Source organism: Palaemon carinicauda, chromosome 15, assembly GCF_036898095.1.
Source record: "Palaemon carinicauda isolate YSFRI2023 chromosome 15, ASM3689809v2, whole genome shotgun sequence".
Taxonomy (NCBI): Eukaryota; Metazoa; Arthropoda; class Malacostraca; order Decapoda; family Palaemonidae; genus Palaemon; species Palaemon carinicauda.
Window position 1 is genome coordinate 23,219,740 of NC_090739.1, and position 12,833 is coordinate 23,232,572.

At 47.8% G+C, this 12,833-nt stretch overlaps 2 protein-coding genes and 1 pseudogene across 4 annotated transcripts in view; all 3 read right to left on the reverse strand.

Annotated features, from left to right (window-relative positions):
• Window positions 1–12,833, reverse strand: part of msps (msps cytoskeleton-associated protein 5) — a 374,587-nt gene that overhangs the window by 323,583 nt on the left and 38,171 nt on the right. The gene's annotated exons all lie outside the window — the stretch shown is intronic.
• LOC137654519 (hypoxia-inducible factor 1-alpha inhibitor-like) overlaps window positions 1–12,833 on the reverse strand; it is a 128,688-nt gene that overhangs the window by 85,025 nt on the left and 30,830 nt on the right. The gene's annotated exons all lie outside the window — the stretch shown is intronic.
• LOC137654871 (5S ribosomal RNA) lies at window positions 3,023–3,141 on the reverse strand (annotated as a pseudogene).

Genomic DNA, 12,833 nt, shown 5'->3' on the forward strand with positions numbered 1-12,833 from the left:
CATAACTGTATCAGCCTCTCCTATCTAACCACATCTACTGCAAGCCATTGTTATTTCATAACAGCATAAAAGTAAATACAAGACAGTGCCTTATGTGTAAAGACAATAAGCAATAATACAATATGACAAATTCGAAGATAATTTGTATTTTTCCTAACCATACAAACCTTAGCTATTTACATTGGGTTTACCTTTAAGCGCAGCTGAAATGGCGAGCCATTAGAATTTAACGAGGGTGTATTACCCCCGCGCTAGTTAGCGGGGGGGTAGGGGAGTGGTAGCTAGCTACCCCTCCCCCCCCCTCACACACAGATGAATGCTCACTTTCACTTAGAGGTAGGACTTGTCTTGGGGGACAGGGCTGGCGGGCAAATATGTGTAAATAGCTAAGGTTTGTATGGTTAGGAAAAATACAAATTATCTTCGAATTTGTCATTTGTTCCGTAACCGAAATACAAACCACGCTATTTACATTGGGTGACTTACCCATTAGGTAGGGTGGAAAGTCCCCAGCCATACTGGCTTTGGCTTTACCCGGGGACTCAGAATCCGAGTGAGTCGCACTCGAGAAAAGGAGTCCCTGCACCTCACAAGTTCCTTGCTCCGCAAGGAACCGTGTGGCCTACATAAGCTAGTGTGTGGAGGAAGAAGTGTGACCCGTCCTAGGCAGTTGACCTGGAGTTCCAGAAGGAACTCTGGGTTAGGACGTTCCCAATACCACCTCGTCAGGGTATGGGGGACGCGACAGTATTGACTCAATACTCGGAACACAAGGAAGCATGGTTTACCTGCAGAGGTTCGAGGTCAGCTATGCAGAGACCAGGATGCTGCCTCCCCGTAGAGGGGATGATGAAGAAAGAAATAAGGGCCAGACATACTTCTTTCGTTCATGCAGACTAAAACCTGATAACAATGCCCTCAACCTTCTGCTACCTGTCCAAAAAGGAGCCGGAGGTTAGACCAGCTGTTGTGTAGCCACCACAGAGCGATAGAAAACGTATCGAGACTCCTGTGGGTCACGCCCTGCAGGAAGCGGGCTGCGAAGGTCATTAGACGCTTCCAGACTCCAGCTTGTAGCACCTGCGTCACAGAGTAGTATTACTCGAAGGCGAGGGACGTTGCGATGTATCCAACATCGTGCTGTAGGGCGACATGACGGGGGAGGGTCTGGAGACAGGTCGAGATGAATGTCCTTGAGTCCGGGCTGAAGAGGTATACTGGTGACTCTCCCCCGTGTCCTCCTTGTGCTCCCAAATCGGCTGCAACTGAGGACAAACTGCAGCTGTTCCCAAAGCTAACCTCTCAATTCCTTTACTGGCAAGAAAGAGAAGGTCTTGGGACATCAGATACAGAATGGAGACTCAAATCTTGAAGGAATTGGACCGAAGGACCGGGACCCCCAGATTCTGAATCTAGCCAACAACTCAGGAGCGAACCTGAATGTTGCCTTCCCCTCTTCCTTAGAAAGGGGGAGTCGTACGAGACCAAGAAGATTGCTTACACACTGTCCGTGGCCAGAGTGAGCAGGAGACCCAAGGCGGAATACAATCCGAGGCCTGTCGTAAAGGGTAAAGGGTCTTAAGAAGATCTCTTAAAGGACTAAAAGTACGAGCCATGCTCCAAGTTGGAGGTCTTCCTCCGACTAGGGCAGGGACGATCGTAGCTTCGCATGAGCGAGGAAAGATCCAGCGGGCAGGAAAAAGTTATTCCTTTAAGCCTGAAGGTCAGGGAAAGGCTGAGCGACAGGCTTCATTTCCGAGAGCGGAAAGGAGTTTCCTCCCGCCGAAAGGCAATAAGACCGTTATTGCTGGAGAAGAGGCCTCAAGGGAAGAGGTATATCTCCCACGGCACCAACCACCGAAGACTCTTCACTTTGCCTGGAAGACCCCTGCGGATGACTATCGCAGATGACGCGACCTCCGTACCGCGACTGTAGCGGGTTGTCTCTTCTTGAGGAGGAGGCGTAGTGTCCCCAAGCATGAAGCCGAAGCGACGCCCCGGTTCGGGAGAGATGTCGCAGTGTGGTTGTTTGAGTAGTCTGCGCCGTGGGAGAAGCTCTCCCGGGAGTTCCGTCAGGGGAAGCAGAGGGTCCAGAAACCGTTCTGCGCATAGTCCCAGTGGAGCTCTCCCATTGAAAGGTTGACAGACAACCTGGTCTTGTTGAGACCCATTCTCCACAGACAAAAAGGAGGGAAGACGCAGGCGTCGAAGTTGTCCCACCATCACCGGAATGTATCTTGCCAGAGTCTCGGGGTCTGAGACTGGGGGGAAGAACAGCGGAAGCTTGAGGTTCCAAGCTGTCGCGATCAGGTCCCCCAGACCAGGACTTGCTGGTTACCCAAGGTCAAAGACCCCCAGGTACACTCTCTCTACGAGGCTCTGCTCGGATAGTCGGAGAAAACATTCCCCTGCCTGGAATGAGAGAGCCGATGGTGGTATTGAGAGAATCTCAATCATCCCGGTATCTCTACTGCAAGATGTGAAGGTGTGAAAATGCGTCCCCTGCTGGTTAGAATACGCCAGAATCATGAAGTCGATGCGCACGGGGCGACTCGGCAGGAGCTGTAGGATCTGTAGAGGGGCCAGACTAAGGCCCCTAAGCCTGCCTGAATGATGGAGAGGTATCCTTCAGGTCTTGAACATAGGCCTGGACCGGAATATGCCCCCCCCCCCCCTTTCCTTTGACGAGTCCGAGAACAGCATCAAGAATGTGGGGAAAGGACGAGAATATCCACTACCATCAAGAGGCTCCATAGGTCAACACCCATTGCAGGTCTAATAGTTTCGCTGGTCCCATAGGGGCCAGGAAGTCCGGTTAAACGTTGCCTGAGGCCACCGGAACTTGGACCGCCCCACATGGAACTTATCCTGAGGCGACCGTTCGGACTATAGACGGGTCAATGAGGAAAGGAGAACTAGGAAACGTTCCAAGGTAGGGCTGAAAGCTCTGCTTGACTGAGAACAGGTACTGCGACTCTCCTCAGTCTTGCCACAGTCAACTGAAAGGAAGGCTCGGAGGATGTGGTAACAGAATCTGGCGTCCCCAGGTGGTCACCCATCCAAGTACCGACCAGAACCGACGTTGCTTAACCTCGCTGGACGGACGAGAAGCGGGGTTTCCAACGTGGTAAGGCCGTTGACTCAATATCATGGCCAGATACTCCAGATGTTGAGGCAGAAGAAGAGAAGGCTCCAAGCAAAATACCATGAACCCACACTCATGGTAAGCATCCGGAAGCTTGTCCCGGCGCTGAAGAAGGTCAAACCCGAGCCTACCGGAGTTGACCAGCCCTCCAAACAGCAGAGGAGGCGGAAGCCTGCACCTGAGCGGCCATGAGGAAGGCAGGGAGAGTTCTCTGGGAAAAAAAACCTGCTATGCCACGGCGGGATAGCCACACTGCATCATAAGCAGGAATACTTGCAGTCTAGGCTGAATTCGACGAGCTCCCTGGAAGATGGATGGAATGGAAACTGAAAGTACCCGTCCTTCCGATCCAGGGTTTAAGGAGTCCTGTCGCCTCGTTACCAGTCTGATCGATTCTGCTGTTCTACGCTGGCCGAAGTTTGTTCGACAAACTTGATCAGGGCTGAGAGGTCGACTACGGAACTCCCCTCTCAGATCCTTCCTTACAAGAAAGGATCGACTGAAGAGGCCGGGGGTGAAGCCGTCGATGATCCTATGGAAGACCTTCGCCTAAGGTATGGATCATTCTGCCCAACCGGGCAACTCTTGCTGACGCTATGGCATAGAGGTTCAGAGACACTGAATTCGCTGACAAGAGACGGCAGGCGCGATATCCTTGGCTGATCACAGAGATTGTGCGGGAATGGGCATCGGGAAGCTGTCATTCGGATGAGTAACCTTAAGCATCCTCCCAGCGAAAAACCTGCAATCCTAGAGTTCGTGAACTCTGCCGCTCCTTTTAGGACTAGGCTATGCCCCCCCGGGGGAGCCTCCCGTGCCATCTGTTCCTGACAGGAGGAAACTGCAATTGGACACCTTGTCCCAGTTGTCGTAGCCGATAACTTAGGCCGACGTGGTTGAAAGAAAAGGGCGCTGGAGCCCTGCAGAGTCTGGAAGAAAGCGCCTTGGAGGAGTGAAAACGGAAGTCGATTTCCTCCGCACAGCCACTGTCTAAGTCTCTGTCCTTGGCCACAAACAAACTCTTCTCAAGGATGAAAGGGTGCCTGAGGTTGTCGACCTCCACAGATGAGACACCCGAAGGAAGTCCTCAGTCAGCGCGTCCAGATGGTACAACATCGAGCTTGTCCGCAAGTTAGATACTTAACGATGAAAGGCCAAGGTGCCTGAGCCCGAGAGGAGGAAAGCACCCATGATCTTCCTGTAGTTTCCTTGAACCAAACCTCGGGCCGTAACCGAGGAGGGAAAGGACCTGGTAAGCCCCCAGAGGAAGGGGTAAGCAGTCACCCCTTGGCCGATGGAGAAATCTCGAACGGAAAGCCCCCCGCCAAAAATCCTTCCAGGGAATGACGGGGAAGGGCTAACCCAGGTTCTGGAAAGAGGAGTGTTGCTCAGACCTCCCTGAAGTTTCTTCCTATTCTTGCAAGTGTCATGCTCTGCGTTTACGGGGCGAGGCCGTGTTCTGGAAATACGCTCCAGAAGAACTCGCCAGGCTGGCCATACTGCGAAAACCCCAATGGGAATCGTGGTCGCAATCGCCCTGGAGCTCGCGCGATGGTAATTCAAAGATTTGCGCGTGGGCGAACGTGAAAGCGCCCATGCGCGACGGAACACCGTCGGTTCGCGCGACGGAACACCGTCGGTTCGCGCGACGGAACACCGTCGGTTCGCGCGACGGAACACCGTCGGTTCGCGCGACGGAACACCGTCGGTTCGCGCGACGGAACACCGTCGGTTCGCGCGACGGAACACCGTCGGTTCGCGCGACGGAACACCGTCGGTTCGCGCGACGGAACACCGTCGGTTCGCGCGACGGAACACCGTCGGTTCGCGCGACGGAACACCGTCCGTCCGCGCGACGGAACACCGTCCGTCCGTGCGATGGAATACCGTTGGTTCGCGCGCGGGCGAACATTGGAGATCATGCATGTGGGCGTGCAGGCGAATGATCGCGCAGGCAAGCGGTCGCGCGGGCGAGCGGTCGCGCGGGCGAGCGGTCGCGCAGGCGAAAGGTCACGCGGGCGCGCGGGCGCGCGGGCGCGCGGGCGCGCAAGCGAACGGTCACGAGGGTGGGCAGGTGAATGAGCGCGAGTCCGAGGCGGCGAACGCAAGCGTTAGCGCGATGGCGAGGAAACGCGCTGCTGCGTGGGCAAGGAAGACCACTGGCGATATGGATAAACAGGTGATCGGTGGTGAGCGCTAATCGCGCAGGTTAGCGATGGCGCGTTGTGGCATGTCGACGCGTTGGCGAGCGATGGCGAGCAGCATGCGCAGGTGAGCGATCGCGCGATGGCGAGCAGCATGCGCAGGTGAGCGATCGCGCGATGGCAAGCAGCATGCGCAGGGGGGCGATCGCGCGATGGCGAGCAGCATCCGCAGGTGGGCGGTCGCGCGATGGCGAGCAGCATCCGCAGGTGGGCGATCGCGCGATGGCGAGCAGCATCCACAGGTGGGCGATCGCGCGATGGTGAGCAGCATCCGCAGGTGGGCTATCGCGCGATGGCGAGCAGCATGCGCAGGTGGGCGATGGCGAACGTTGGTGTGCCGGCTGTAACACACGCGGGCGATCCGGAGATCGCCAAAAGACAGGTGATCGCTGACGTGTAGAACGCTGTCGAATAGGCGATACTAAAATCGCCTGTGCGCGCTGGCGAGCAGGTGAACGCTGGCGAGCAGGTGATCGCTGGCGAGCTGATGATCGCTGGCGAGCTGATGATCGCTGGCGAGCTGATGATCGCTGGCGAGCTGATGATCGCTGACGAGCAGAAGGCAACACGTGGAAGCCTGCGCATAGAAGAAGAGTCCTTGACCCAGACCTGAACCGAAGTTCTAGACAGCGAGGGCAAACGTGGGCGCACAGGGCGCGTAACAGGAACCAACAGGAACAGCAGGGATGATCATCATGAGAGCGCTGACGAACAGGAGAGCGCTGGCGAAAGGAGAGCGCTAGCGATCAGGAAGCGCTGATGAGCAGGAGAGCGCCTGTGCGCTAACACTGAGCAGGAGCAGGAGAGAACACAGCAGAAGAGCGCGCAGGGGAACCCTGACACGCAAGGGAAGAACCCCCGTGGGAGGCAACCCTTTGCCCCGAAGGGAACGTTGTCCGTCGGGAGACAGATGTTCATCGGAAGACCGTTGCCTGTCCGCTGGGAGACTGATGTCCGTTGGAAGACCGTTGTCCGTCGGGAAGACCGTTGCCCGTCGGAAGACGAGATCAGACTGCTGTCCATCTGCACCAAGGCGGAAGATCAAGAAGAAGGAGTTGTAGGCTGCAAACGGAGATTCAAAAAGGCGGCTCTTAGCACCCTTATAGGGGGATGAGAGGCCCTTACGACGAGGCGGACGGTGGGCCTTACGGCGGAGGAGGCCAACAGCAACAGTAGCAGAAGAATCCTCCGAAGAAGAGTCTCTATGAGTGTACTCTCTCGCGAACGAAAGAGAAACACTTCGTAGAAGAGACTGGTCAGCCAGTGACCTAAAAGGAGCAATCCTCCGAAGAGAGGCTCCTGCAGTTGCCGAGCCCCTTGAGCGAAACTGCAGGTGTGACCACTCAGCACCAAGAGCATAGTCGCACGAAAAAAAGGCAAGAGAAGAACCCCCCAAAAGGGGAAAACTCAAGCCTGGACAGGAAAAACTTCCCTCGGAAGGAAAGTTACCCGCCCAAGGAGGCAAGCCTCCTGAGAGTTCTAAAATGAACTGGAGAGCTGTCCGTCGTCACGGGAGTACTTCCAGTAGAAGGAGACACGCCCCTGACGAAAATACAAGGGGGGAGGCAGCAACAGCCGAATCCCCAGGCCTCAACAAGACAGCTCACACCGTTGCCATATTACAGAAACGAACTAGATCGGTAACTGTAAAAAAATAAAACAAAAATCATTAGTACACATTCATTCCCCCGGGAAGGCTCCAAAGAGGAATCCCGAGGGAAAGGAAACAAGAATTACACAACAGGCACGTGCCCTCACAACCACTTACACTCACGGAAGGAGAGCTGTAACCACAACAGAATTATAACAATTATAATTATGAAACTATGTAATTATGTAATTTAAAAATGAATGAACACTAAAGAAAGAACGAAACCTCGAGAGGAATCGTTCTACAGGCTGAAAAATTAACAACCACAATTTAGATTCATAAACTAATTGAGACAAACGTACGGCGTAGCAACCCCCCCTACACGGAAAGGAAGCTACAAGGGCGTAGAAACACGTAGTAAAAGGGTGAACGACCTCAAGAGAGAGAGAGAGAGAAAGACATGTCAAACTCGATCGCCACCCATAAAAATACGCTGTGGTGGCCTAACTGCCGAGGACTCCACGTAGATATCGTACACTACACACACAACTCTGAAAAGGAAACTTACTAATTTCTATACTCAAATATATATACAAACATGAAAACATGTTTACATATATATATGAGTAAATGAAAAGTAAGTGATTAAGTAAAGACAAAACAAACAATGGCTGCCAAGAGAGGACCAAGACAGAGACGTCTGTCACAGTCTGAGCCAAAAGTGAAAGTGAGCATTCATCTGTGTGTGAGGGGGGGAGGGGTAGCTAGCTACCACTCCCCTACCACCCCGCAAACTAGCGCGGGGGTAATACACCCTCGTTAAATTCTAATGGCTCGCCATTTCAGCTGCGCTAAAAAGTAAACCCAATGTAAATAGCGTGGTTTGTATTTCGGTTACGGAACAAACTGATAATTATATGATAGAAAATACAGGACTAAATTATAATTACATAACAACAAATACAGAACAGCACCTAAACAGATAAGACAAGATACCATTAATAAAGAAAGAGCTTGAAAATTACCTTATATAGAAGTATCAGATACCTTACCCCTCTCCTCGTTAGAGTGAATCATGTGTACTTGCCTAGTTTTCACACTATGGTAGTCTTTTTTTTAATGAGATGCAGTCATACCTCTCGACACGATAAAATCTGCATACAAAATTTTCACTCTGCATCACGAGATGCGAAGAATTTTACGACTCACATTATAAAAAATGTTTCATGCAACAAAAGGAGGTACGGTACGAGAGCCCGACCAAGACTTGATTTAAAAATTTGCGCGCCGCCAACCCGTAAACTTGCCACCATCCTTCGCGCTCCCATCGATTATCTCCCTACTCAGATGCTAGTTACCACCATGCAATCCTGCTCTCCTATTGGTCAACATCTACTGTACTATATCCCACCATGCCTCTACGCATTGGCGTTCTTTTCTTATTGTTTCAGCAGAGGTACAGTCGGCCCTTGTTAATTGTGAGTTCTTGCTTCGCAGTTTCGGTTTTTCGCGCATAAGAACAATGCAATACCTATAAAAAATATCTATTATTCGTGATAAATTTCATGCTTCGCGATGATTTCAAATAGGCCGCGCTCCTTTACACTGAGAGCGCTATGTGTCATTATCTATCTCTACACCTAGCTGGTCCTAGCTCTCTCTGTATAGTGTATATCCACTTACTTTGGTAAAAAATTACAGCTGTTTTTAAAATGAAGCTGATTTTGATTAATCTGGTGTTTCACTTAACTGTATCTAATAATAATACATGTAATATTCACATTTTAGTATCGTATTTATAATTAAAAATATAGTGAATTATAATCTCATCCATTGATTACATTCAAATCCGCTAATCAACCCTGTATAGTCCGCCGTCAACCTCAATTTTCAGATCATATAAGTCCATTATTATTGAGCCATGCTACCAAAGGATATTTCATATTTACTAAAAGAAACAATTATTACTTGATCTATCATTTTTGCAATTAACATACTAATTTCAATAGTTTTATTTGAAATGCTTCTCTCATATTTTATTCACTTATACTGTGAGTTGAATCGCATAACCTTAAGCAGAGTTCCATTCATGTTGAGGACACACGATATTTTATAGTTTTTAGCTCTGTGGTGTTTGATTATAAAGTCTAAATATCGACTTGGCAAAGAAACAAATATTTCATTTACTACAGAGAGAGAAAGAGAGAAAGAGAGAGAGAGAGAGAGAGAGAGAGAGAGAGAGACCGCGGACGTATGTAGATGAACGGCTATGTAATGTTTTATCATGATAAATGGTATTTTCATATGTACAGTAAAGTAAACCATTTCATATTCTAAATAAAATTTATTTACTGTGTTATACAGTTTTGTATACTTTATCCAGCAGAACATTACGGTACTAATTTACAAACAACTATTTCGGTAGTGTACACAATGATATCCGAAATGGATCACATCAATTCTGATGCGATCCATTTTTGATGTCCTAGTGTAGAACGTAATTTAAAGTAGGCTATTCAATTTTTTGCTTTACCTAATACTTACTGTAAAATGTAATGCATTTAACTACACTGTGGGTGTTTTGTGTGTGTGTGAGAGAGAGAGAGAGAGAGAGAGAGAGAGAGAGAGAGAGAGAGAGAACTAATACTGTACTGTATTGTCATGAGTTATAATTGTATATGAAAATTATGATAGATTATAACACATTGGTACTTGTGTAATACTACAGTATATTAACTATATATAGTAGAAGTTTTGAATAAGTTAAGAAATAGTATACACACCACTCTTTGTTATTGATTTGTATGTGCATCAGCTGATCTGATCAAGCACTCAAAATACTTACTGTAGACTGATAAATTACATCTGAAATTTGAAATAAAAGTACATAAATATTTTATTAATACACAATTTAAATAATTGTAATTTTCTAGAATGCAATAATGCTTCCGAAATGTTATGAGAGAGAGAGAGAGAGAGAGAGAGAGAGAGAGAGAGAGAGAGAGAGAGAGAGAGAGAGAGAGAGAGAGAGAGAGAGAGAGAGAGAGAGAGAAATTTATATATCAACTGTTGAAAAGTAATCGAATGCATTCTTTATTTGTTTATTTAAAAGACACAATTATTATTGATATATTTGTGTTTTTAGTTTATAAAATAAGCTGTATTTCTGTTTAAGAAAGAATAGATATACTGCATATGAGACAACAGGTAAGAAGTTGTGTCATGCTTCAAAAAAATTCATAGGCTACGAATTATCTAAACGAAAACACCAACACTTACAGGAAGTACAGTTAAGCTGTACTGTAGTAACATTACCGTGCAAATATTACAGTAATATACACTACAGTATCAATGAGTATTAGGTTACAATACAGTATTACTAGATAGGGACAACATTTGTTATACAGAATAGTAAGGGGATGATGACAACTCTTTATAACTTTACCTTAGCAAAATATTGTGTCCCATAAGTTGCATACATTTGTGTACATGTACTGTACACTATACATATAATTATAAACTGGTGTAGAAACCAAGTTGAAACAATATTAGACTGTATTTACTGTGTCAATCATCAGCTCGGGCACCCGCTCGTGGCAGGGAGCAGTGACTTTTTAGGTTAGGAGTTAGCCCACCCTAGTGCAGCATTTATTTGCAAAAATTCCCTTTCCGCGGCTGTGACTGTAACTTAACTATCGCGAAGAAGGAGGGCTGACTGTATCGTATGCAGTGAATTGGTGTTTGTGATTTCGCTTTCGTAACTATTGTACTGTATCGTGTGTGATATTACGTTACGTTGTAAGCCATGGGTCCCAAGAAAGTTGCTGATGTCCAAGGAAAGAAGAGGATGATGCTTTCTATAGAGACGAAGATGGAAATAATCATGAAATACAAGGCTGACCATGCAATTAAGTGTGATCATGAAGGAATATGGCCGAAATCTGTCTACGATAGGAACGATCCTGGAGCAGAAGGAAGCCATCAAAGCAGCAACACCTAAGGGCGTGACTATTTTCTCCAGCAAGAGGAACCACGTCCACGATGAGATGGAGAGACTGCTGCTTGTCTGGATTAAGGACAAGGAAATGGCTGGAGACCTTATCACTGAATCGATAATCTGCCAAAGGGCCAGCGCCATTTTTGGTGATCTCGTGCATGGTCACGACGTCAATGACCTTTGGTCTCAGGATGCCAGAGAACTTCAAATCAATCAATCAATCGTGCATGGCCAGGCCGAAGCCGACGCAGGAGAAGGAACATCGAAGCAGGCACCCCCAGAATTTGAGGCTTCTCAATGGTGGTTTGAAAAATTTAAGAGACGCCCTGGCATTCATTCGGTGGTGCGTCATGGGGAGGCTGCAAGCTCGGAAAGGAAAGCGGCCGAAGCCTTTGTTAAGAAGTTCGACAAGTTAACTGTCCAGGAACGCTACATTCCCCAGCAGGTCTTCAACTGCGACAAAACTGAGCTTTTTTGAAAAAAAAAATGCCTTGTCAAACTTTCATAACGGCAGAAGAAAAGAAACTACCTAGGCATAAGCCTATGAAGGACAGGCTTACCCTTGCACTCTGTGCAAACGCCAGTGGGGATTGTAAGGTGAAACCCCAGCTAGTGTATCACTCCGATACTCTTCGAGCCTTCAAGGCCCACAAAGTGATTAAGGAGAATCTTCAGGTGTTGTGGAGGGCTAATGCAAAGGCCTGGGTAACGAGCCACCCTTTCACCGAGTGTGTAATGTTTGTTTCGGCCCGACTGTGAAAAAGTATATGGAAGAGAAGAACCTCCCTCTAAGATGCCTGCTGGTGCTGGGCAATGCCCCTGCTCACCCTTCTCGCCTCGAGGAAGATATACTAGCACAGTATTAATTCATCAAGGTTCTCTATCTTCCATCTATCACCACCCCTCTCCTCCAGCCCATGGACCAGCAAGTGATTTAAAACTTTAAAAAAACGCTAAACGAAATATTTCTTCACGAGATGTTTCAAAATCACAGAGAGCACAAACCTCACCCTTCGTCAATTCTGGAAGGAGCATTTCGATATTGTTACATGCCTCAAAATCATTGATCAAGCTTGGCAGGAGGTTTCAATGTGCACCTTGAACTCTGCGTGGAAGAAGCTGTGGCCTGATGCCGTCTCTGCAAAAGTTTTCGAGGGCTTCCACGAAGGCCAAGCTGAGGACAAAGCCAAAAATGTTGACGCTCCTCAAGCTGTTGCTCAATCTGAGGTTGCCGAGATCGTTAAACTCGGGACGAACATGACTCTGGAAGTTGATGAGGACGACATCAATGAGCTTATCGAGGAGCACCAAGAAATTACGACAGATAACATGAAGGAGTTGGAGGCCATGCAACTTAAAGTTCAGGAACAGTTCTCCAGCAGCGATGGGGAGGAGGATGACCCAATGACCATGGTAGAAACTAAAGGAGGGTCTAGCTGACTACTATAAAATGGTGGCTCTTGTAGAAAAGAGATACCCAGAAAAAAAATATCACAGGTTGCGCGCTTGAATATGTAAATGACGTTTGCCCGAGTCATTTCAGGAAAATTTTAGGAAGCAGGCAAAAACAAGCTTCTTTGGACAATTTTTTTTAAAGAAGAGGCCTTCAGTACTACCAGGCTAAGCGGAAGATAAAAAACAAAAGAAAAGTGGCAGTGATAAAGAAAATATGTAATTAAATTTAGAAAATACAAAACGTGAAGTAAAAAATACACAAAAATAGAAAAAGGCAAAATAAAAGAAATTTAATTTTAAGTTTATCGTGAAGTTAAGTGTTAATATTTCCTGCTACTTGTTAATGTGTTACCTAAAATTAAGTGTTAAAGTTTTCTGTCATTTATTAATCTGTCTTGTAAAGTTAAGTGTTTACGTTTTCTGCCGCATGTTAATGTTTTA